Genomic DNA, 27,878 nt, shown 5'->3' on the forward strand with positions numbered 1-27,878 from the left:
TTGAATGAATGCTCCAGCAGCCACCTTAAATATTTGTATAATTAGAATGCTCCTGAAATATTATGAGTTTTTTTTTCTTTTTTAATCAGGATATTTTTGTGTAATCTAATTGTTTTTTCTCATTATGTAACTCTACCTTAAGAATACAGATATTTGATCCAATATTCTGGTTGAGATATTTGAAAAATTACTTAAAGTTTCAATTTTCAACTGAGTTTTATTTTTCTAAGATTTTATTTATTTATATGAAAGAAAGTAAGAGAGAGAGAACAAGCTGGAGGACAGAGTGAGAGAGAGAAGCAAGGTCACCACCGAGCAGGGAGCTTGATGTGGGGCTCGATCCCAGGACCTAGGATCATGACCTGAGTCGAAGACAGACGCTTAACTGACTGAGCCACCCAGGTCACTTCAACTGACTTTTTAATGCTTCTTTGCATATAAACAACAAAAAAAGGTTAACATTTTCTAATTACAACTATGTGTTTAGATACCCTTTGTTTACTTTAAATTCATATTTTTGTTGAATTAAATATTTTGAACAATGTAAGTATATGTTATATTTATATATAATATTTTGAATATATAAATATTTTGAATTAAAATGTAAAATTCCCATCTATTCTTGTATTTTTAGATAAGTGTCTTTCTTTACATTTATATATTATTCTTTTTTTTTTTTTTAAAGATTTTATTTATTTGTCAGAGAGAGAGAGGGAGAGTGAGCGAGCACAGGCAGACAGAGTGGCTGGCAGAGGCAGAGGGAGAAGCAGGCTCCCAGCTGAGCAAGGAGCCCGATGTGGGACTTGATCCCAGGACGCTGGTATCATGACCTGAGCCGAAGGCAGCTGCTCAACCAACCAAGCCACCCAGGTGTCCCACATTTATATATTATTCTTATTAAGAAAGTTCACTATGCATTTGGGATTTTCCTTTTGTCCAGAATCAAATTCTCAGGACAATGTAAATATAATCAATAAAAATCAAAATTATGAAGATTGTTTATTAAGTTAAACAACATGAGGCCCAGTGGCCACTAATTACTATTTTATGCTCTTAATGGAACACATGAAGTAAAACCTGCTTTCTGAATTTAACTGTAGTGTGGGATAGTCTCTATGACTGAGGAAGAGTTAGCTAATAAAAAGAGAATATGTTTAAAATAGGATCCAATAATAATTGTTTTCTGAAGAAATGAATCCATCTATAATAAGAGGTTTAACACATTATCCTCACAGGAAAATTGGACAAGTGCAGTAAATATATTTACAATTTAATAAAATGACATTTTGAAGGCTCATCAGAAATATATGACCCATTAATGCTTTCTCTCTGCCAAAACCATCCAACCAACCAAACTAAACAACTAAACACAGTATAAGGTGAAGTGTGTACTCTGTATCCTGATAACCTGGATTTCAAAAGGTGTTCCTAGAGCTAGCCCCTATCCCTCAGCTATACTTAAGTGTTAGGTAGCCCCAAGAAGCAATTAGTAAAGACAGTCTTTAGGATGTCGGCTGGAAATCAGGAAGATTCTTCCTTTACTTTTAACTCTAGGATTTTCTTATTTTAATTAATCTTATTCTTACTTTAATTACCAGCCCATAAGGTAACTCCAGTTGTCTCTAGGGAAAAACACGATGGAAAATGATTTTCTCTTGGCTCTGTCACTGTCCATCATTTCATTCTCTATCAGTACTGTAATTGAAAAAGTTTAAACCAAAAGTGATGATCAATATTTATAGGAGAATATATTATTTCAAATTTAATACAGATAAAGCACATAAAAAGAGAGCATTTTCATAAAGATTTAAAAGAAATTTCTGGTCTGGTCTCTGTTTTCATTAGTATATCTCCAAAGCAGTTATCAAGAAACTACAGAGCACTAACTGACTCCAATTTAATGTGGTAATATTACCTGCCAAAACACTGACTTAGCCATTGTTAAAAACATCAAATATTTTATTTGAAAGAGATTTAAAAAGCATTGAGGGAAGAATGTGAAAAAGACACCAGTTAAGTCCAGATGAGATCATCACTGGGTCTCTTCTCTACAACATACCTCTAAATCTTCTCCAGCACAACTTTCCTCCTAATTTAATGCAAACATTTCTACAAGTTTAGCCACAGTTATAAGTCAGAATTATTACAACTTTAATCCAAACACTGAACCAATTCTAGCGAATGTGCTATAGTGGAAAGAACTCCAAACAGAAGAGCAGAAAGAGAAAGAAGCAAACATGATTTGAATACTTCATGCATGGACCCAGTCAGATGCTTCAATACTATATAACCTCCTCAGAAGATAGACAACTAACCTCAGAAGGTTGAAGAAAGGAAGCTCTGAGAGGTCCTCCAATTAGAAAAGAAATGTGGGGCACCTGGGTAGCTCAGTGGGTTAAGCCTCTGCCTTCAGCTCAAATCATGATCTCAGGGTCCTGGGATCAAGCCCCACATCAGGCTCTCTGCTTGGCGAGGAGCCTGCTTCCCCCCTCTCTGCCTGCCTCTCTGCCTACTTGTGATCTCTCTCTCTCTCTGTCAAATAAATAAATAAAATCTTAAAAAAAAAAGAAAAGAAAAGAAACGTTTTAAACTTAGTTCTACCTAACACCCTTCCATGTATAAAATCTATTATTTTAAATCTATGTAATCAGTTGTCATAGTTATTAATCACTTAGAGCAGCATCTAAATCAGTATATCTCTCTATTCCAAGTTAATCTGTGTTATTTATTGTTATCAAAGTAAACACTAAAGAATTTTTAGACTGTTTCTATTTCCTTCTTTTCTCAAGTCTAAGAAAATGAGCTGACCTATGGTTCCTTATTTCTTAAATACACGTGTAGTTTTAAAACAGGGTAAAGGTTAACACTGTTGATATAGGGCAAATCATTTGAAAGCACTCAGGTTTTAGAACATGGAATTCCCAATAGTTTTAGTTAAATTTTAAGGACTCTTGCTGCTGAGATACTTGCAGAATTCCCTTTGGATTGCTTATAAGGCATTCAAAACAATTAAGTCTTTGGTACAATGCTCTGTGGGCATAATCCTAAAGATGAAAGATGTAATGGTCAATTCACAGACTATACACTTTGAAGAAGGGATTGCTTCATGCTGCCACATAGCGGGGCATATCGGCAGGAGTCCATTTGAAATGGCTTGTGGTTTTTCTCTCATAAAGTAGCCCCCAAAATCAGGCAAAATAGGACTGAAAATGAAAGAGTTGTTTCTCTACTGGGCATGACTCTGAAAGTTCAATTTTATGTTTCTTCAAAGATATACCCCGGGATAAAACATAGCCTTTTAATGTTCCTTGTGTTTGTTGAACATGATTGCTTTGTTATTGTTTGGTTAATCTCACCAAACCACTTCTAAATTCAAAAGAAATTCCTTCTATCTTGCTCTTTTTGTTCTGAGGTAGAACAAAATGATAACAGTGGCTGGCAAGAGTGAGTTAATTTTATAACCAAAACTGACATCCCACTCAAGTACCCACAATTTAAAAGAGTAATGAATTGTCAGTTTTAACTGGAAAGGGGTTTTTATGTGATTTTAGAAGTCTTTTGAATATTTATTTTGTTCCACTTTACACAAATCTGTATAAGATTTATCTTGTTAGTTCTAAATGTAAGTCTCTCTTGGCCAGATAGGGAAAATAAATTAGACTTCACAAACATTATGAGTACTGAATCAATATATTAATATTGAGGAGGTATTTGGAAGATTTATTAACCACAAAAAGATAGCAAATTTTACATCAGAAATGTTAAACATGTTTAATCAAAGTCATCAATTGTAGTTATGCATAGACTCTATAAATAGTATAGAGATTTACTTAAATATGTTACAGATTCAAATGAGACTACCAGATGATTGGATGCTTACAGAAAGAAGAAGAAAAAATTAAAATTGACAGATGGAAGAAGAAAATGCATTTTATTTTTTGTTTTAAGCTGTTTTTTCTCTTCACTGATTTTTAAAATTACTCCACAGAGTCGGACATTTTAAGTCAGCCAATTAATATTCAGTGAAGACTCTCATTCATTCAACAAATATTTAATTAATGTCTCTTGGAGGACAGACCACATGCTAGATGCTGATGATAAATCTTAAATAAGACATCATCTCAACCTTCGAGACACTGAGAATCCAGTGGATAAATATTCAAACAAACAACTACAATTGAAGTGTGAACATTTAAATACTGGAATACTTTGCAAAGGTTCTTAGTCCAAACCGATTTCAGAGGTGTGTGAGTAATGAAATGAAATACTTACATACCTATTAGATGCAAAGAACCCTCAAAGACAGTCCTGATTATCCTCATTTTACAGATGATTAAACTGACCCTGATTGATTATATAACTTGAATTTTTTCGCAAAAGGAAACGATGCTAATTATGGTAGAGTGGAAATTGAAATCTAGGTGATTTCACTTAAAAATCCATTCTGTTTCTGTTTTACAACTCTGCCTACATTCTTGTCGATTAATAAGTAAAATTACATTCAAAGTTACATTCATGTTATTTGGCAAAATCCTAAGCTTCTAGAGTAGGTTAAGTGACCATGTCTAAGGCTATTCTAGACACTTGGCTTTTAGTAAGAATATCCTGGAGAGCTTTAAAAAAAATCCTGACTATTGGCACCACTCTAGTAAGAGTAATATTATTCTATTGGTTTTCTTTTATTGGAATTCTCCATATGTAAATATATTAAACATTTTACAAAGGAAAGCTAAGACAGCATGTTGTTAGTGACATTTCTTCAATGGATTTGATGAAAGTACATATTGGCTGGCAGTGTATTAGTTTTATCAGTTCTTACATTGTTATAGAAAGTAAAGCATTTGGTAAGAATTTTGTATTGCAATGTTTACTAAAATATGACTAAGTGGATTACAGTGGATAGAGCTTTGGTTAGGAGACAGATGAAAACCAGTAAAGACCTGGCTCTGTTACTTACTATCTTTTTGATTTGCAGCAAAAAATTCAATTTCCCTGCACTTTAACTTTCTGTATTTATAATGTGGGAGTAATGCACCTATTCATTGATCATCAGGGAATTATTGTAAATAATGCAAATAAGTTGATGGTTGCAAAATACTTTTAATTGTAGGTGTAAATAAAGCCAAGGAAGAGACTACAATAAGTCCCATGAGAACAGGAAGTGTTTTGGGGCCATCAATATTGGAAGAAATTGAGGCAAGAAGTACAAGATTACTTAGCCAGTTATATGGATACTTAATATTAAATTTGGAATTAGGATCTTTGTCTCTTAAATACAGTCTCTTTCCACTTATAGTGGTGTTTCCCAAAATAAAAAAGCATACTGGGGAGAAATGAAAAAGTTTAGTGTTAATTTTGGAAAAGTTGAATCTAACAATAAAAAATATAAAGCACCAATTCTGTAGTTGGTCTTTAATTTGAGTCCTGGCTCTGATATTTCTTATTTGTGTTATTTTGTATAATTTGCCAAAGCTACATGGGTTTCCATCCCCCAATTTCCTTGTTCATAAAATAGGGATAATTATAATATTTACATTTTTTGCCTTTGAAGTTGATTACACGTAATATAATAATCACTTAGCACAGTGTGTGGCATATAGTATGGTAGTCATGTATCAATTGTTTATGGCTGCTGTAACAATTTACCATAAACTTCCTGGCTTAAAGCAACAAAAAACTCATTATTGTACAGTGCTAGTTAGAAATCCAACAGCATCCCTATGGGGCTAAAGTCAAGGTATAGGCAGGTCTGCATTCCTTTCTGAATGTTCAAGAAGTGATGCTTTTCCTTTTTTCTTCCCCCAAATTCTAAAGGTTGTTCACATTCAGTGATTGATGGCTCCTTCCTCCTTCATCTTCAAAGCCAGGTTAGTCTTCGTATGACATCATTATGATTTGCTTTTTATATCCTTCTCTTTCACTTATATGGACATTTGCGATTACAGTGAGCTACCCAGATAATCTAGGATAATCTCTCTATTTTAAATTCAGTAATAAGCAACCTTAACTTCATATTCAAGTCTAATTACTCCTTACCAGTAAGGTAATATATTTACATACTGCTGGGATTAGGCCATTATTCTGACTACCAGAGATGTTATGATGAAAAATTGCTCTTAGAGAATCCTGTACACATTTACTGTGTGCATGTTTTAGAAAGGAGCATAGTAATCACAGTTTAAAAAATATATATATTTTATTTATTTATTTACCAGAGAGGAGAGAGAGAGAGTGAGAGAGAGAAAAAAGCACAAGCAGGGGGAGCAACAGGCAGAGAGAGAAGCAAAATCTTTGCTGAGCAGGGTGCCCAATGCAGGACTTGATCCCAGGACTCCGAGATCATAACCTGAGCCTAATGCAGATGCTTAACCAATGGAGGCTCCCAGATGTCCCAGTAATCATAACTTTTAAGCTTATTTGAGACCTTTTACTGCAGACCACTCTTTGGAACTATTGCTCCAAAAAATATACTTTAGAAAATTATGTATTCTACCGTACTTCTATCATACTCTCTCTGATGTACTTATTAGTAATGGACTGTGACTTCATATATGGATATGTATGCATGCAATTACATGTATGTGTGTATGTTTATATATCTGTATGTATATATACATATAAATTTACTATTAGATTGAATATTTTAATATACTTTGTAATAATTCCCAATTTTACTCTTTGAAAAAGTTTTATCCTTTTTTCTGAGATATCTTTAGCACTAATTATAATTGTCTGATACATATGTTTTAGTGCAATTCTGTACAGGAAATCCTTATCAGCTTGAATAGGTTTAAAGGTATATGATTGACCCAAATTCAAATATTTCTAGACACATATATTTATGAAAAATAGAAGGAAACTGTTTCTACATTACATTTTCTAGTCTTTAGAACAGACAAAGAAACAAACAAAAAAGGAAGCCTGCATGATATCACTTGGAAATCCTAGTTTTTATGTGATAGTCCTGTTTTACTTATTTTTGGATTTCTCAATCTTTGAGATTAGATTTTGAAGAATAAGACAATACGTTAAAATTGAAAGAAGACCCAATGGCAAATGATATGCTTTCATCAGCTGATTAGAATTTTTTTCTATTCATTTTACTCTGATTTCATTTTCAATTATTTTCTTTCTAGTCGTTCAGCACTTTCTAATCTCTTATAACAAAGGAATGGATGGCACACACACACAAAAGAAAAAAAAAATAGAGCTGCCATTCCTGAATTTCATTATTTTACAGTCATTAACACATGGTTACAAACTCTGACACAAAATGTTTCTTCTGAAGAAAAGAAAAAAGAAACACTGATAACTAAATATACCCCTTGGTATATGCAAGACAAACAATATATTTCTGGACATGTCTCTAATCTCTCAGTTGGTATAAACTTCTCTGTGAAGAGTTCATCACAATAGAAGCCTTCTCTCCCATTAACATAACAAATGATAAGTTTAAAACAGGCATTCTAATTTCAACAATATGAGAAGACTGTGAGATATTTCTGGCCCTTGAGATCAGAGTTTATGGTCAATCTAAGACATGGCTCATAGACAGCAAACCTAAGTGAGAATTAACCCTTTCTGAACAAACCCACACTACTATCTATATCCTATAAGAGGATGCTGACAGGGCAGTCATGAATGTTGGCGCCTGAGGCCAGTTTCAGTATAGACAGACTTCATCCATGACTTCAACAATCAAAATGTCAGTTACAATTACATGAATGCATGCTCAACCATATCCTTTTTGTTTCTTCCACTCATATTTTCTTCCACCTGTATTTCACAGAAAAGGTAAATGAGGCACAACATTGCTGCTGTGAATGAACAAATTCACTGGAAAGACCATGTTTCCAAATTATGCCAACAAAGTGTCTGTAGACTACCTTTTAGTAGACATGGGAATGTAAAAATAAGATTTGTGAGGAAATCTTACAACAAAAGAAGAAACTAAACCAAGTGAATAAAAACAGGCACGTAGTTTATCCCCATTAATCATAACTTTTCGAAGTTCATGAAAAAATGAATCTATAGAGGTGTATGATCTTTATGTATTAAGTAAACATGTGCTTGTAAAATAGTATGCATAGTTTTGTGCCCCCCATCTCCTCTATTAACCTCTTCAGAGTGTGGAACATCTGCCAATGATATGGTACAAGTCCAAGCAATGAAAACCAGATGCTCTAAATTATTGCCACTCATCTATCTGATCATCCCACCTTTCGCACGATTTTAAGTTTGGTGCTGTCACTCCCATTTACCATTAAATGTAAGCCTCCTCCGTCTTTCCTAAGAAATATAGGTATGCTTCTTTATTCTTCCCATAATTTTACACAGGCATCTAAGCACTATTGCACTACCATATTTGGTTATATGGAGAGATATGGTTCTTCCTTGAGAATAACTTTCGCAGAGTCTTCCGATGGAGGGGACTACGGTAGTCTGTCTGTCCCTCTCACTCTCTCTCTCTCTCTTTTTCTTTCTTATTTATGTCATAATATCATAAAAAGTAAGGAAGCAGTTTTGCTTCCCTTTTGAGTAGTTCCATACAGACTCATGCTACCATTATTTTACTATGAAATCAATGCCTATTACTATCTATTTTAGCTGATGGATTTTTTTGTTGTTGTCTTGTGTTCTTATTTTGAGGCTTTTGTAAAAGTCTTTTGACTGATGTTAAGTATTTTCTCTTTCTTTAGTTGACCCCAAAGGTTTTCCCAGCAATATGGTCTATAATTAGTCTGCCATTATGCAAATTAGAGGCCACATGATGAAATGTATATATGTTTTAAGTAGTTTTATTTGTCAGGCTGGGAGATGATTAGTCTAAAATAGAAAAGTTGGCGAGAGTATCATTAATTCTGGGGCATCTCAGTCTGTTAAGGGTCTGTGTTCGGCTCAGATCATGATCATGTAGCTTTGGGATAAAGCTCCGGGATCAAACCTCATCAGGCCTCATCAAGTTTCTTTAGGCTCTGCACTCAGCCTGGAACCTGCTTCTCCCTCTCCATCTGCCCCTTCCCCCAGCTCATGCTCTCAGTCTCTCTAATAAATAAGTAAAATCTTTTCTTTTCTTTTTCTTTTTTTTTTTAAAGAAGCTCATTAATTCTAAAAAAAAGTGGCTGGGTGGCATTTTAACACATTTAGTTTTGACAAAAAGCTTTTTTGTCATTGAAAAGTTGAAAAATGTCTTGGTATACGTACTTTTCTATGTGGAGTGGTCATCATACCCTCCAAAAGAAAAAGAAGAAGAAATAAAGAAAAGTCAAGACCAGATCTAGAAAAAAATAGGAAGTTGGAGAAACAGGCAGCTAATATTTATAAAGATTCTTTTTGATACCTCTATTAAATAAGAAGTCAGAGCCACACAGAAGAGGACAAAATGAGGAGTTTAAATGAATCACTGATCCTTTCAACTGACTATAAATGCACATTAAGATCTTTTAGAAGACTTTCACTACAAAGAGTAATAGCATCATTTATTGAGTACTGACTCTGTCCAGTACTTAACATATTTCATCTTCTAATTCTTAAATTAATTCTATAACATAGATTTCATTATTCACAAAGCCCCAAAGGGATTAAGCATCTTAAACCTAAATTCACAGTTACTAAGCCTGAGAGCTAAGATGCATGCTCATGTCAGTCTTTTTCTAACACTTTAGCCCTTTCCACTGTCTAAGTCCTGTAATAGCATCATAATTCTGGAGAAGTTGTTTTCTTTACAAAGCATGATCCTAGTAGCAGATACACATTATAAAAATAGTTGGTTATTAAGTATAAATGAAACATATTTCCTGTCCTCATGTAGTTTACATTTTAGCTAGAAACAAGAAAACAAGTTTCATTAACCAGTAATGGGCTATGAAAAAACAGTGAAGAGGGCCAAGGAGAACCTAGAGAAGGTGAGATTAAATCTAATTGAGAGAAGGTTCCAGAAAGAACAAAGACCACAGTGATGTGAAACATCAGAGTTCTTTAAGGGGGTGCCCACAGGGTAAGGGTGAGCAAAGAAAAGAATAGGAAGACAGAAGGGATTGTTTCATTGTGGGAAGCAGGCAGAAGTGTTTGCTTGCCATTCTGGCCATACTTCTTAAAGAGAGAGAGAGCTCTGAACTCTAATCATTTACTTAAAAGCCTACTATATACTATTTGATGTTCACACAAATCTTTATTAATTCTATAATAAAAAAATCAAAGTAAATAGTGAAAAACGTAATGAATCTTATTAGAAACCAAGAGCCTTATATTCTTCTTTATAGAGAGCAGGATTGTAAGCAATAGCTAATTTGGTGGTAAAGTCCCAGGTGGTGTGGAGATCCTTAAAAATATATACTTTTTTAAAAAATAGATATAAATAATGACATGTAAGATCATCAGCCCAAAATATCAAAACAGAGATTTTTCAATCCCAAATACGAAGTATCATTGTCATCAGAGACACTATTCCAAATGATAAGTCTAGTGTTTTATCCAGCCACAAGCAAAGTGTTCATGCTAGATTCAAACAATGGGGTTCCCTGGGGCTGTACATGATGGAAAATTTGTTATTATTACATTGAAGATAGGAATCCAGGAAACAGAGAAAGGTGGGAGCTGGTGTGACACTTTCTTCTTGGTGTTTCATGTGCATGTGTATGCCCTCTATGTCTCTAGCTGTGTGAGTGTTCTTAGTTGCATGTAATACTCAGAGAGGACCGAGGCCACACTTGGTAGAGTGCATTGCAAGGGACTTGTTGTCTATGGCCACTCCTAAGTATCACTCTGGTGACGACATGAAACAGTACATACTGCAGTGGGGCAAGGAGAGAACTCAAAAATTATGCAGCATATTAAATCAACTGGGTATATTTAGTTATCTTTGAATAGTAACATAATGTTTTAATAACAAGTACAAAAATAACCTCTATCCTTTCAGAAGGCAATGAACTCCCTACCCTTATCTTAAAGGAACAAGGCAGGGGACAGTTTTGCTTCTGAAATATATAGCTCTTCCTATTTGATTAAAACCGTATCTTAAGCCCTAGTATGTTCCAAGAAGTTCCTGTGAATTCAAAGTGTCCAGGGATTTCATACATTCCCCCCCTTGATCTTGATAAGGCCACACCAAATTTTTTTTCACTATATGCAAATGCAAAAAAAGTAAGTCATATCACACTTTGGCAGCAACCAAAGTGGATAACAAACTGCACTTCAGAAGGCACAGATTGAGCTAGGTTGCCTTTAAGGGAGATCTCACTGCTGTGTTCTGTGAAGTTAAAAGAGGAACATATCATACTGTCAAAGACAAGTGGGCTGTGTGAACTGCAAGCTCAAAAGCCTCACAGTAATCCCAACCACATGCCAAGTCTCAGAAAGTGGGGCAGTGTCTCCTTTGGAGATGGGGAAAAAAAAAAACCAAAAAACTAAAAACACTCCAAGGTATGCAAAGCTGACAATTCTCCACAAGAGATAGAAGAGCCACATGGAATGTTTTCTGCCTTCAAATAATTGTTCAAATTCTCTGCAAGGCATCTTCATTAGCTAAATAAATAACTTGAGAGCAATTTTTATTTGTCCAGATGAGATTTAAAGTAACTATTTCCAAGAGTCTTTAGGAGGTCAGGAGCTTCAGGGGTAAATTTACTTTGAAAAATACACTTAGTTTTCCTCTCCAAAAAGAAAAAAAGAAAATCCTAAAACAGAGTATGCTATGTTGCACCTAAAAACAAAACAAAACAAAACAAAACAAAAAAATAACCCCACAAACAAAACAACAACAAAAAACAACCAAAAATGTATGGCAAATCTTAAAAAAAAAAAAAAAAAGAGTTTTCTCCTTTGCGTTGTTATTCTGACATTCCATTCTTGATCTTTCAAACCCCAATTCACTAATATACTCAAAACCTGACTCACCTCATTTCCTTTTGTTGTTTGCCCAGTACAGATTGTATAATGGGCCAAGACTGAAGGTCAAGTTTATTGATTAAAACCCATAGCAATGAAGTATCTATTAAGTCAGGGTAACTGACTCTCACGTGGCTTAATCCACATGGAATTTTTCTAGATGAAAGGATTTTGACAGAAATCAGCAACATTATACGTTTTAAACAAAACAAAAATATTACTAGATCTATTACGTTTTAAAATTAAAATGCTCACATTCACATGTTAAACGTCTCTACCTCCATATCATCCCTTCCATTTCCACAGCATTCATACTAGTTCTAGGGGCCTCTTTAACTGTGGACTATCACAATAGTTTTCCAACTGGATTTTCTTCCTCAAGTCCTTACACCATAATTTTGTCTTACTCAAATAAAAATGAAAAGTCTGTTATTCTGCTTTTATTTAACCCATTTAACTGAGTCTCTCCTGGCCCACAAAGATGTACATTGAGTCACTAATGCATCAAGGATTATTATCCCACACAAAATATGAGAAGGACAATCTCACAGTAATGCTAGATAGTGTTAACATGATTATTACATAAATTCATCAAACAACAGTGCTTTTTGTGGATAAGCTGGTGGCAGATGTAAGCGAGTTCTCCATGGCTGACCTTCTTTTCTGGCTTCTTAATGCAAAACTCTTAACCTACTTTAGTGTCAGGAACTTTAAGAACAGGATAAAAATGACAGTTACTCTTCCCAAGGGAAAAAATATTAAAAAGTACCAAATGTTAGATATATTCTCCTGGGTCTTATGGTTAAAGAATCCCTTGATTTAAAGTCACATCACTTTGTTTTTGTCAGTGTAACAGCTAACTCTTCAGGGTAAAAATGTCATAGCATGTCAGCCAAGGAGTTTGTGTGTCAGAGTTTGAGGAAATTTGTTATTTAAACATCTCAAACCTATTTTGTCAATCTTGGGAATCATTCAATTATCATTTCTTTATATACCTAAGACTGGGTTTCAGACCATTGCCTACTGCCGTGATGGTGGAACTGGATGGATAACTCTAAAGTTTCCACAGGATGACACTCAAGGATGCTGCTTCCCGTGGCAGCTTCTTAATCTGGGGAAGCTCCCAGCCGTGGCTCCCCAGGGCCCCCTGCTTAAACTCTCAGCAGCTGCTCCTCTCAGCAATGAATGGCTCCAGTCAGCAGTGGAGCCCAGCAATTACAGCCTCCTACAGCTGCTCCCCAAGAGTCCCATTGCTTCTCACATGCTCAAACAACCTCCAACTGCATCTTGATCTCCCAGCAGCTGCACATTTGAGCATTTCTTTGTCAGCACCACTTCTACAGGATGTCTCATGGCAATGCTCTAATGGAGCCATTTCCCCCAATCTGAAGAGCAGGTCCTGTTCCCAAACAGCCCATCCCCCAACACTCATTTCACTTTATGGAACAAGACAACGTGGTGTCATACTTCTAACTGCTTCCTCAGCACTTGCTGGGTCTTGAAGGAGCTTCTCATTCAGTTCTGAATGATTTATTACGCACACAAAGAGGACATTCCAAGCAGTTTCCTAGACTGACCATCACTTACTGCTTTGTAATCGAACCTCAAGCCTCTCTACCTATCAACCTACTTCACGCCTAAAGTTAGATATGACCTCCATAGAAAGAGGACCACCTTCTTGATGTGGACCTTGGGTATACGTCTGACCAAGCCCTTATCTAACTTCGGTGCACTCACTTGCCTCATGGCAGTATTGTCCCACTGACTTGTAAATGCCTCGGAGGGAAAAACTAATTCTTATTTGTGGGTATTTGCTTTCCTAACACTAGAACAATGCTTAGCATGGGGCAGATGTTTGAAGAATGTGCCGAGGTTGCATTAGAAGTAGTGTCCAAAGTCAGGTAACTGGTTTACTACAGAAGAGTCCAAACTTTCACTGGTTTCCCCAAAAGGCACAGATGCAGCAGTAAAAATCAAGACCCAGAATATTGCTGCACAGCTCATAGCTCCCAGAGCAAATATACAACTACAGCTCTCTAGTCTCTCTTTAGGTTATTTTTCTTAAAGTTACAATCTGCGTGAATAATGAAACATTGCCGTTTCCACTCATGCCATTGTGTATTTGTAGCTCTAATATTCATTAAAGATGCAACTGAAATGTTAATGATAATTGCACCCAAAAAGCTAATAAAAGAGGAGCCCAAGGCTCACATAAATGCCAGCATTTAATAATTATGCATACTTTTATCTTTTCTCCTTAATTTATCTTACTTTCTGATAATTAGTTTAGTAAATCTGAGATCCCAATGTATGTGTAATTAATTTTAAAATTTGTTTTTAAATTTGTTTTTTATACTGAGGAACGAGATATAATTTTTCCAAAATATAAAGAGGTAATCGTCATTATATAAAATAGTTATCTATATAGATGATAGAATATAAAATATACCTCTTGAGAGTATTAACAAGTAGACAACACTTGACATTTTAGGGAAAAAAAAAATTGTCAAGATCCAGGCAGGATAAAAGAAGACAATTTAAGTAATTCAAATAAAAGAGGTTTAAACAGGGAGTTGTTTACACAAGTGATAAAGAGCTAAGAAATCAAAGCATGTAAGAGCAAAGAAACTCAGATTTGTGAAAGGAGGAGCCGCTAATAATTCCTACAAGCAAGGATCACTATCAGGACCAGAGGTTAGGACTGTTCGTCAGGAGTAAGATCCACAGCATGGGACCGCCTTGCATGAGATGTGCCAACGGGAAGGTGGGTCGTCCAGTGGAAGCTGGAGCCCTGGAGGCAAAAGGCTCGCAGGACACACAGCCTGCGGCAATGAAAGAGGGGGTAGAACCTGACTTCTCCCTTCCTGATCTTTTTTTTTATTTTAAAGATTTTATTTATTTATTTGACAGACAGAGATCACAAGTAGGCAGAGAGGCAGGCAGAGAGAGATAGAGAGGGAAGCAGGCTCCCTGCTGAGCAGAGAGCCCGATGAGGCTCGATCCCCAGACCCTGAGATCTTTGCCAGTGTCTCCTATTGGTTGAATCCCGTCAGAAACCAGAGAACATAACAGACTGGAAACACACCCGCAGGGGTCAGCCAACTGCATTATACAAATCACAGCAAAAGAGGTACAGAGAATGGCTCTGAAATCAATAAGGGTAAAATGACTGCCACCAGATTTTTTTTTCCTGAATTTTAGGTTGTAATTCGCTTTCAAACAAATGTAGAATTCTTTCTAATTATTGTAGTTCAAAACCTTAACATTGGTATATATTGATTATATCTTTTCATATGAAATTTGTCCACTGGAAGGAAAATTAATTAATTTTATTAATATTTACAACTAACTCTATTATCTATATTCTTAAATAAAAGTCACTGGGAATCAATAACGAGAACAATCCCAATTATGTCCTAATTCAAAAAAGGAAAGAGGAAGCCCTATACATTATTAGCACACTGGAATAGGAAGATGGTAAAAATCTGTTAAATATCTATACTGAATCAGATAAGGATTTTCTCATATGCCTAACTGTGTTTTTAAAAAATTTTCACACCAATCCAGAGAGTTGGGTATTATTTTTTATTTCTCAGAGAATGGGAATGAGTCTGAAAAAGATGGAAACAATGAAGTTCATATACTTTATAAATATCAGAGCTGGCTGTCACCTGAGCCCAATCTAATTCATATGCCACACTAAACTACTTAGGAGAACACTTAACTAGTTTCAAAGGGAGAAATAGCCTAAAACACTACTGAATGAGGAAAAAAAAATCTAGAGGACATTTTTCTGGTCACTGGCTAGCTTGTACTTCTAAGGAACATCACTCATTCATTCTATTGTGAATTCAGAGTTAGTTTTACAGCCACTTGCTTGTCAGCCCCTATTCCATTCACTAAGGGTAGGACAGCAAGATGAGTAAGACTTACACTTTTTTTTTTTTTAAAGATTTTATTTATTTATTTGACAGAGAGAGATCACAAGTAGGCAGAGAGGCAGGCAGAGAGAGGAAGGGAAGCAGGCTCCCCGCTGAGCAGAGAGCCCGATGCGGGGCTCAATCCCAGGACCCTGGAACCATGACCTGAGCCGAAGGCAGAGGCTTTAACTCACTGAGCCACCCAGGTGCCCCAAGACTTACACTTTTGTGGAGCTTATCAAACACTGCCATGCATTGGAGAATTGAAGCATGTCTCTATCTTTTTCCCTAGTTTAGTAGTATCTCATTCTGGGGTAATTTTTACCCCAGCAGTCATTCAGCAATGTCCTGAGATATTTTGGGGTGTCAAAATCAGGAAATACTACTGGTGTCTACGGTGTTGAGGCCAATGTTTTAACTCTACTCAGGCTACTATCACAAAATACCATAAACTCAGTGGTTTATAAACAGCAGACATTGACTTCTCATGGTTCTGGGGCTGAGAAGTCCAAGATTATGACATCAGCAGACCCAGTCTCTGATGAAGACCCATTTCCTAGATGGCCAAACTTTTTTTTTTTTTTTTAAGATTTTATTTATTTATCAGAGAGAGAGGGAGAGCGAGCGAGCATAGGCAGACAGAATGGCAGGCAGAGGCACAGGGAGAAGCAGGCTCCCTGCCAAGCAAGAAGCCTGATGTGGGACTCGATTTCAGGACGCTGGGATCATGACCTGAGCGGAAGGCAGCTGCTTAACCAACTGAGCCACCCAGGCATCCCTAGATGGCCAAACTTTTATTTTCACAACCTCACACGGTTAAAAGGATGAGCAGTCTCTGTGGATTCTTTTCCAGAACAGCACTAATCCCTTTCATGAGGTTTTCACCGTCATGACCTAAGCTCCTCCCAAAGGTCCCACCTCTAAATACCATCACACTGGGCATTAGGTTTAGGGATACACAATAGCAGCCAAGGCTAATCCTAAACATACTACAATATACAGGCATTTCCACTCCTACACACACATACACACATACTATATGGTCCAAAATGTCAGTAGCACAACGGCTGAGAAACCCTCTTCTAGGTGTATAAGAAGGTATCTTTATTTATTTATTTATTTATTTATTTATTTTCTTAAAGATTTTATTTATTTATTTGACAGAGAACACAAGTAGGCAGAGAGGCAGGCAGAGAGAGAGAGAGAGAAGCAGGCTCTGCACTGAGCAGAGAGCCTGATGCGGGGCTCGATCCCAGGACCCTGGGATCATGATCTGGGCCGAAGGCAGAGGCTTTAACCCGCTGAGCCACCCAGGCGCCCCGGTATCTTTATTTTTGAGCGTGTGTGTGTGTGTGTGCATACTAGTTTTCTATTTGCTGACGTAAGTTACTATAAACTTAGTAGCTTAAAACAAGAATATCTTTTTTTGATTGATTTTGTTTATTTGACAGAGAGAGAGAGAGAGAGAACATGAGCAAGAGGAGCAGCAGAGGGAGAGGGAGAAGCAGACTCTCTGCTGAGCAGGGAGCCTGACAAGAGGCTCAATCCCAGGATCCTGAGATCATGACAAGAGCCAAAGGCAGACGCTTAACTGACTGAGCCATCCAGGCACCCCTTAAAACAAACTTATCTTTAAAAAAATTATCTTGGGGGGCGCCTGAATGGCTCAGGGGGTTAAGCCTCTGCCTTTGGCTCAGGTTATGATCCCAGGGTCCTGGGATTGAGCCCCACATCGAGCTCTCTGCTCAGCCAGGAGCCTACTCCCCGCCGCCCCCCTCTGCCTGCCTCTCTGCCTACTTGTGATCTCTTACTATCCGTCAAATAAATTAAAAAAAAAAAATTATCTTGGGCTGCCTGGGTGTCTCAGTGGGTTAAGCCTCTGCCTTCAGCTCAAGTCATGATCTCAGGGTCCTGGGATCGAGTCCTGAATCGGGCTCTCTGCTGAGCAGGGAGCCTGCTTCCTCCTCCCTCTCTCTCTCTCTCTCTCTCTGCTTGCCTCTCTGCCTACTTGTGATTTCCTCTCTGTCAAATAAATAAAATCTTTAAAAACAATTATCTTACAGTCCTGTATGTTAGATGTTACAAATCTTTCTCAGCAAAAATCAAGATAGTGCCACTCCAGCCTTCTCTTCTGGAGTCTCTAGTGGAGAATCCATTTCCCTACCTTTTTCTGCTTCTAGACGCTACCCATATCCCTCAATTCATGATACTCTATCTTTGAAGCTAGTAAAGGCAGGTCCAGTCCTTCTTCTATCACATTGCTCTGACCTATTTCCACTACTCTGACTCTCTTCTATCTTTTCCCTCCATTATTAAGGGACCTCGTAGCTTTAATGGACCCACCTGGATAATCCAAGATGCTATCCCCATTTTAAGGTTAGGTGATTTGCGATCTTAATTCCCCTTTTTCATGTAATCTAGCATATTTATGCATTCCAGAAATTAGGACATGGTCATCTCTGGGGACCATCCTGCTTAGCATAAGGAAGAACACATATGCAACTTTTAGCAAAGTTATTTGCAGAGAGTAGGTATTGAATTAAAGTGGGACCACACAAATTTTTTTTAATTAAACTGAATTAATCCTAGATGTCCTTTTAAAATAGGCTACTTTAAATGAAACAGTAATAAGCAGAGGGAAAACAATGTATATGTCTTGCTTAATTCTGTACTAATAAATAGCTCTGAAACCTGTCCATCATCAACTCTTCAATCTGCCATTTTAAAACACATGCATCCACCAACTTGCTCAAATCAAACCTAAAATAATGAATGAAATACCTGAAAGGAAATTCTAATTGTGTTATTCTAGGCCCTTTTTAAATGTTAACCCCTTACCTGGTGTAGCAATAGGAGCCCTTGGCTTTAATCTTTGTAGCTAACTCTGTCCCATATATTTTTTTTCTCAAAATAACATTGCTATATATATATATATATATATATATATATACATATATATATGTATTTTATATATATATAAAATGCTGGTATCGCATTTATTATTTTTTCACTACAAAATGCAATCACTATTCTGCACTTGTAAAAACATGGGGATTAGCAGAGGATAAAGATGCTATGACCTGGAATGGAAATAAGCAACCTAAGTCATGAATGCCTAACTAATCCTTTTAATTTAAAAATTTTCCCGTTATGTCAGCATTCCCGATGTTATGCCCTAAAGATAGCATCAATACATTAAGTCACAGCTTAAGCAAAGTGACTGGCATGAAGCCAGGGAGCAAGAAGAAGCATGCACATATGTACAACCAATAAATCTCTATTGAGTCCCTAACATTTGTCAGGCAGTTTCCTGGATGTTTGGGAGTCCAAAAAAAAAAAAAAAAAAAGGATTAAAACTCAGCCCTCACCTACAAGCACTTCACTGCGGTTCTTGTTGGGAGTCCACACATAGATTGAGGGGGTTCATGAGAATCCTGCTCACATGAAGAAGTTTTAAAATAATAACTATGTATTTTCTTCTTCTTTTTTAAAAAGATTTTATTTATTTATTTGACAGGGAAAGATGACAAGGAGGCAGAGGGAGTCAGGCAGAGAGAGAGGGGGAAGCAGACTCCCCCACGAGCAGAGAGCCCGATGAGGGGCTCGATCCCAGGACCCTGAGCCGAAGGCAGAGGCTTAACCCGCTGAGCCACCCAGGCGCCCCTACAGTAGGTATATTCTTCTAACAAGTGTACAGGTATCATCAGATTTTCAAGTGGGCTCATGACCACAAAATGTTTAAGAACCAAGGGTCTGGATGCAAAACATTTGTGGGTGAGAAAGTTCAGAGGGATTACTGTAGCTGCAACCTTTCCCAAGTCCCTACTGCTTCCGCTAGATCACTAACCAGAGGATCCCGAAGGCATGGAATTGAAGAGCTGTACGGCAGGGGGACACAAGGACAGAGAGTCACTCTATGATTCTGCAAACTGAACTTTGCCACCAGCCTTCATTGTGCCCATTTTCTTCTTGGCACTACCCATAATTAATTCCCATTTTTCTGCTATAAATCATAAGATAAATAATATCATTGGCAGATACAAGTTTTCTCCTCCACTAAATTTTACACATATAAGGATTATAAAGGGGTATGCTATTTAGAATTTAGTTAATGAAAACAGCAAAATCCTAATATCTGGTTAGTAATTTCTTAACTGTCCACCTAATTTGGGGAAGTAACAGTAAAATTATTTCATAGATCAAATTGTATTGCAATGACTTCCAAGAAGACAAATTATTTCATCAGGCTTTTATTTTATTTGCAGGGTTCCTCAGAATAAGCAGACCAGCTAAAGCTTGGTAATCTTTTATTTATAGAGAGATTTTCATACTGATAGTGTACATTGCATTGGGATTTGGCATGTATTACTTACATAGTTATTTTTTGTGTGTTTTTTAGAAAAAAAATAAAGATACTCCAAGATAGGCAACAGATACAACTATTCTGAAATGCAACACACAAAACAACTCAGAATTTTGACTGAGAACATAAAAATATCATCAGTGTGAGTTTTAAGAGACTTATAAAACCATGTGTTTCAAGAACTAGAATAAATATCCATTAATCGTTGAAGGGATTTTTAAAGGGCAGCAGATCTCGCTTAAAGGGTTTGTTACTCTAAAATATTGTCAGATTGCATTTTGAACTGTGTGTTACAAAAAAAAAAGGCAAGTACTGCTCTACTCAGTCTCTGAATGATGATAAATATGGTTCTACTTCTTAATACATTCCATTTTTAAATATCCTTTTATCTAATACCTGCCAACATGATTCAAAACTTAAAAACAAGGACAAAGCATGGCAGGATTACTTTTCAACAATGTGGACCACAAACCATACAACCCTTAGGTTTCATTGCCCCTAACCTGCCATCTCAAAAAAATTATCCAATTCATGAGTAAATCAGAAGTATTAAAGAAGAACCCTCTTTGCTGTCACAATTCACTAGATAGCAAAGATGCTTATTTAAATTCCAATACTGTTTCCCTTGCTCCAATTATGAAGCTCAGCAGTTTCCATGAACGCTCCTTCTACAGGATCTTCAGAAAAAGGGATGACTCAGATGGAGGCCAACAGTGTGCAGTATCTCTCAATATTAGTTTTTGCTCTCTCTCACTTCTCTCGCATTCACAAATGACAGCATATTAAAAGTTTATTAGAAAACACTCAACTTATTCACTCCCTTCTGTGTATAGTAAGCAGTACATTATGGATTTTTGCACTGTTTTAATCTAAGATACTGTTCTAAAATAAGATCCTATAATGATGGTACATAAAATTTCATGTACTAATTTTTGGCTAGGAAAATATGATTGCTACATGCACTGAGAAAATCTTTTTCAAAGACAAATATTATTCATTGAATTGTACCTTCTCTTTCTACCACTTCCCTTACTTCAATTGCAGAAAAAATAAGGAAATAACCTTTCTAAAGACTATAAAAGAAAATAGAAGAATATTTAGGAAAGAAGAAAAATCTATTCTGGAAGAAGTGCCAATAGTCAAATGAGGATTTAACTAAAAATCAGTTCAATTAATCTTATTTTTAATGGATCCTGGTTGTTAAACCAGTACCCTAATCAATGTCAATACACTCACAGGTAAAAGTAAGGAAATGGCTTCCCAGAAGTTGGCCTGATACACACTGCCAATGGAGCTACAGTGATTCAAGTTGGACAGGGATTTCTGAAAAGAAAATTGAAAATATCCAACAGAAAAATGTCTTATTTTAAAAAATTACTATGCACTGCCCCAAAAAGTCTATTCTAGATAAGTCCAGATGAGTGCCCGGAGTTTGTCTGTGAAGGTCCACCTGAGGGAACTCGGTGGTTTTACTGAAATTCTACATCACAAATGACACCCAAAGGGCTTATTTTTCCAAAGTTTCACAAATTAGGCATAATTGTTCTAACTATTTAGATTCCAAATCATTATCTTTCTGAACATCAATAATACAACCTCATCTATTCAAGAGATTAAATATTTTCCATTGCATAAAGCACCTGGGGGATATAATGACCGTCCTATTACTTAATAATGCATATGATCCAAAATGCTTATAAATTCGTTTTTCATAAGTTGTAAGTATGGACATTTACAACCAATAGAAATAGAAAAATGGGTTGTTTCTAGGTATGGTTCCATCATTACAACTACCACAATGTGGGGAGAACCTATAAGGACTAGAAGAACTTTATTTACATCATTTATTCACCTTAGTGGGTTTTGACCCAGTGATCGGTAGTCAGATATCCATTAGTTTGTGTGATCTCGTATATTTTGGCTCCTGTTGGCTCTCACCACAATGAGAACTGGGGTAAGCAAAGAACAATTGATGATAGAATAAGGAGGACTTCCCTATAGAGGGAATAAGAATGAGTATGTACACCCTATCCATGTAACTTGTACCTTAACTATTTGGTATTGATTTTTTTTAGCAATCTTACTAATTTATTTGACAGAGGGAGATAGCAAAAGAGAGAGAGCACAAGCAGGGAGAGCGGCAGGCAGAGAGAGAAGCAGGCTCCCTTCTGAGTGAAGGAGCCCATTGTGAGATTGGACCCCAGGACCTTGGGATCATGACCAGAGCCAAACACAGATGCTTAACCACCTGAGCCCTCCAGCCACCCCTATTTGATATTAACTATAACTTCATTTTAGAGAGTAAATGATGAGTGTTTTCTTATAAGCAGATAATATATATTTATTATCACATAAGTGAACTTAGAAATGTGTCTCTGTTGTACAGTTAATACAATAAAGAAATGGCTCATGTACAAAAACTAAGGTCACTTCTGGGAAATAGCCTTAATTTTTTCCTTAAAAAACAAAAAGTGAGCTCATGGATGTAGAGATGATAATCGGTGGTTGCCAACATCAAGAAGATGGCGGGACTGGCAAGATGGGTGAAGGGGGTTAAGAGGTACTAATGTCTAGCAACAGAACAAATTAAGTCATGGGGATATAAAGTATAGCATGATGACTACAGTTAATAATATTGCATTGCATATTTGAAAGTTGCTAAGAGAATAGATTTTAAAAGTTCACATCATCATAAAAAATGTGTAACTGTGGTGATGGATGTTTACTAGACTTATTGTGGTGATCATTTCACAGTATATTCAAATACTGACTCATTATATATTGTGCACCTGAAAATAACATAATGTTGTATGCTAATTATATTTAATTTTTTAATTTAAAAAGATTATATTTTATAAATATTTTATCTTAGAAGTATACTATAGAGTTACATTCCCAAAAGCTAAAGGTACTTCAGATGGGATAATGAAACATCACCATCAAGGACCATTTTTAATTCAGGTGGTTTATTCTTTTTTTCTATGCTAAAAATATTTAGGGTTTATATTTTGGGTCTTTGTGACTTCTTTGTATTTGACAGCATGTCCAAAGTGGAGTTCCTATGTGTAATCTTAATCTCCCCAACAAGAGCTTAAATAAAACAGAGTGGGAGCCAGTCTGAGAGCCTTGTTCTGAGCCATCACTGCATTCAAACAATGACTATTGACATGTGTGTGCTCTATAAAACTTTTCCTAGTGCTGCTAATTTTTCTTTGGTTTCATTTTGTAGCTTTTTGAAAAATTTGAAATGTTTACTGTTGCGGAACACCAACTTGAATTTTCTAATATATGTGGTATTTTGACTTGCTTTTTTGACCATTGTAGCTTTTTTTCCCTTCAGGTCTTTCAAGGAAGGCAGGTCTATGATTTATGATGCCATGTTATTGCCCATCAGGTCAACTTGGAGCAGAAGTGTGGTGTCTTTCTCTTCCCCTATGTACCTTGTTGAGGCTTTAATATTCATAAAAAGAATGCTAACATTATATTAAGATGCACTGGTCTTTAAAGAATACAGCTCTATTCTTGTGGCCACATGGAATAATTGCTCTCCAGATACTCATTGGCAAGTCTAATTTAAAAATATCTGTACCTGAATTCCTATTCAAAGACTCACTGAGAGAAATAATATTTGTGGAGGTTTGGCTCAGAAAGGCTAGGTCCTAAAATTTACTTACAGATTAAGGTAGTAATCAAAAAGCGAGCGTTCTGTTATTGAACTGGCATCTCACCGAATTTACTTTCAGATTTTTAATTTTTTCTTGACTTCCCTGCACTTCAGGTTATATTGAGAGGTGTTATAAGGAACAATTCTCTGAACGAGTGATGTGAGTACTGTACAGTTACTGTGGAGATGTTCCTCACACCTCACAGTGGTTCTCTGGGCTGATTCACAGTGGAAATGTTGCTCCACTCTGAGTAACAGGGTCAGGAGACTAAGACATGTAAGTGTTAATTAACTGTGTGGATCATGGAATGAATACCTAATCCTGTTTCTCTCTATGTATTGGCTGCTACATATATTAGAACTAATTTTTTTAAAAGATTTTATTTATTTGACAGAGAGACAGGCACAGCGAGAGAGGGAACACAAGCAGGGGGAGTAGGAGAGGGAGAAGCAGGCTTCTTGCCAGGCAGGGAGCCCTACGTGGGTCTCCAACCCAGGAACCTGGGATCATGAACTGAGCTGAAGGTAGACATTTAATGACCGAGCCACCCAGGTGCTCCTTAGAACCAAATTTTTACTGAGCTCTAAAATTACTTAGAAATCATGACATACCTTTTATGTTCTAACCTCACCACTGACTGCATCTTGCTCTGCTTACCTTATCTTTTCCCTCCAACTTCCTCTATTTATCTTGGGGTACTAACTACTTCTTTATAAGCCTCTTTAAATCCTTCCCAATGTAAAACAGAATGTTAATAATAAATGGTGTTTGAATGTGTTGTCTTTCCATTCTATAAAGGCTTTCTCCAAACAATGACTAAGCCAGAGACAAGGGGCTGACACTGTCATTGTCTGGGATCTTTGGGAAGCAGGCACTAAAATGAGTCGTTTACAGTGTGGGATAGTTATTAGGAAATACCTCTATGATAAACCCCCGGAGAAGGAAGAGGAATGAAATAGGATTGAACAAAGCAAGCTCAGCTGTAGAGCTGCTCAACAGCTTCCACTGTTCTGGAGCCAAAATGGCTCATCTGAGTCATCTTACTTTGGGCTGAAAGGGAGGGGCCTTTTAATCACTCATCAGATATTGGTTGCTTTAGGAAAAGTCTGACTTTGAATAAAGTGGCTCTCTACAGTGGATGTGATTCTGGAAAGTTCTGATCACTTAGTGCTGCTGTCTGCTAAAAACATTCCCAGAAGTTAGAAGAGCAAACCCATCCCTGGAAAGGGAAGTGTGCCACCTCACCTATCACAGACATCCCAGGTAAGCAAGATATCCTGAGGAAAACAGAACACCCTGTGGAAGTTAAATACCCTTGAGGAGTTATTTTGGACATAGAGCTATGTGCTAAGTCAAATGTTCTATTCTGTCTAGAGAAAACCTACTATATATCTCCCTGAAAGGGCACAAGTTGAGGGATAAACATTTCACACATATATGAAGTGTGTGAGAGTGTGCACACACGAGTGTGGAAGGCTTAAAACAACATACATTTATTATCCCAGTTTCTTTCCAGGTACATCTTATTGGATCTTCTGTCCATAGTCTCACAAGGCTATAATCAAGGTATTGTCAGGGGCTATTGTCTGTATATGTGTTTAATGTACAGTATCTATGAATGTGTCTACTTTGTACCATACACAACCTATAGACTTCAGATGTGGACTCAAAGTAGAAGCCATCTCTATCATATACTCAAATGTGCAGCATTTACATTATATGATCCTTGTCATTACAGGATTGTAATAGGGACCTGTGGCTTCATAGCAACTCCTCCAGTCATGTACATTCTTATACTCGTGAACAAGAAATGCTACTCTTAGTAAATGCTGTACCACATGATGTAAAACACTGGATATTTAGGTATACTATATACAGGAAATGAAAACATAATTTTCTTATTGAGTTTCTTTCTAAACTCTTGAAGTAAAACTCCAATTCACAACATTCTTCACATTTTATAAGTACATACACTGTTCAGCTAAGTTGGTGAAGCAAAACATGGAGATAAATAGAACATACTTGCAGCATATATACTCAAAGGTACAGCTACGTAAAACTTAGCCTGCACTGTGTTTGTTGCAAGTGTTACACATATGTTATGGAATACTTTTTTCATTTTTTAAACTAAATAACATTTTTCCCTTGCAAATCATCCCTGGTTGTTTATTCATTTGTGTGTTTTTGGTTTTTTGTTTGTTTGTTTGGTTGGTTGGTTGGGTTTTTTCTGTTTTGTTTTGGTCATCTTTTTGGTTTTCAATGACATGTAAGATCTTCTGGCCTGAGTCCTCCTCTTTTAGTTGAGAAAACTAGAGTTTTCTTGGTAATTATCCATTCAAGAGAGAAAATTCAGGACTGGAATCCAGGTTTTCCAACTCCTACTCCAATATTTTTTCTCCCCCATAGTCCCCTTCACTGGTATTAATAACTCTAAGAAATCAAGAGTACAGACAAATCTCCCATGCACAATGTCTGTGTTGGCAAGATATCCCTTCTATTATCCCCTTTCTCAAATGATTTTTTTTTTAAATCTCCTTTGAGCACATAGTTGCAACAATTAAAGATGAGCTTTGTTTTTACTACCAATGTGTGTGTTTGACATCAGTGATTAATACAGTCTTCTCTCAGTTGCTAAGTTTCTTTATCTTGATGAATAAAGACTTGACAAATTGTTAGGCAAAGAACATACACTTCAAAACTATTGAGATATACCGGAGTATCAGACAACCTAGGAAATACAAAGACTGAAGAGATGTGCACATCAGCTTATTTTCATTCATCAAGAGGAAATGTAGCTCAAGTGGGGTTGACTTTTTGTGACATTTATTTAGTTCTTGAATTGACTGACAAGCCTATTAATTTATTCCCTGAACTTTATTAATGTAATTGGAAAACTGCCCACATGTCAATCAACTTCTAATGAGTAATTATGTTCATAAATACTGTAAAATTATTAGCTTTTAATTTGACCCAAACACAAACCCAGACTTTCAAAACAGTAACACAAATATTTTTTTTTCTAGAAGAAGAACATATTATACTAATAAAACATACAATAAATGTGTTCCTACAACATACTTCATAAAATGGAGTTCAAAAGTTCACCATCACCAAAAGGCTAACAAAAAGGAATGCCATAGTAAGTCATGTAACAGTTTAAAAAATCTGTATAGTGTTAAACCTTCTACATAGCATAAAGTTATAAAGACATCCTATAAAAAGCTAACATGTGCCTAGGCAGGGCTCATATATCCATAGTCTGGTTTAAAAATATAAGCCTACTATGGAACAAGACAGAATGGGAAAAAGAAAAGAGGGGTATGTTTAGTGTCCAGAAAGACATCATTTAAACCTATAAGAAGCAAAACGTCTATATCTCCAGTGACTCAAATATAATTATTATTCAAGTATACTTTTTTTCTGGTGCAATAAAAATCTTTTTGTAGTCTTTGAGCTAGAAACTCAAGTCAAAGGGCGCAGAACTAAACAAGAAAACAAGATTAGGCTTGCATAACAGAAGAAATGTGTTTTTGACTTGTAATCCCATGCCAGTTTCTGAAGGTGGACTAACTCCTGACCCCTAGAATCTCTGAATGAAGACAGGCTTCGGTGAAAACTTTATTATATCCTCATATGACTTTAAATAAAGAACATCACCACAGTGTGCAATGATCTGTAATAAGAAAAACCATTGGGGAAATTTCCAGACTTATTGTTTACCTTGCACTTTTCTCCTTAAAGTTGATTACTTAATTAATACATTTAAATTTTATCATGAAGTTAAAATATTTACTACTAACTGAAGCTGTATTTGACTTCGGGCTTACCTTTATATAACGAAATAAAGGTGTAAGTTAATGAAATCCCAGATGTAAGCCATGTACCTAAATTAATACTTCGAGTTCAATTTTTGAAGGGTAAACTCAAAGATAATACAACTAACTTGCTCCCTCAGCTTTCTTCTTAGGAATAAAACATGCACTCACTGGTACCACATTATCACATAATTTGTCATTAATTTTACTTAGAAATGCTGCAGTGTCA

General features: G+C 36.3%; 1 protein-coding gene across 1 annotated transcript in view; it reads right to left on the minus strand.

Annotated features, from left to right (window-relative positions):
- NEGR1 (neuronal growth regulator 1) overlaps positions 1-27,878 on the minus strand; it is an 855,541-nt gene that overhangs the window by 472,541 nt on the left and 355,122 nt on the right. The window lies entirely within an intron of this gene.

The sequence above is a fragment of the Neovison vison genome, chromosome 2, assembly GCF_020171115.1.
Source record: "Neovison vison isolate M4711 chromosome 2, ASM_NN_V1, whole genome shotgun sequence".
Taxonomy (NCBI): domain Eukaryota; kingdom Metazoa; phylum Chordata; class Mammalia; order Carnivora; family Mustelidae; genus Neogale; species Neogale vison.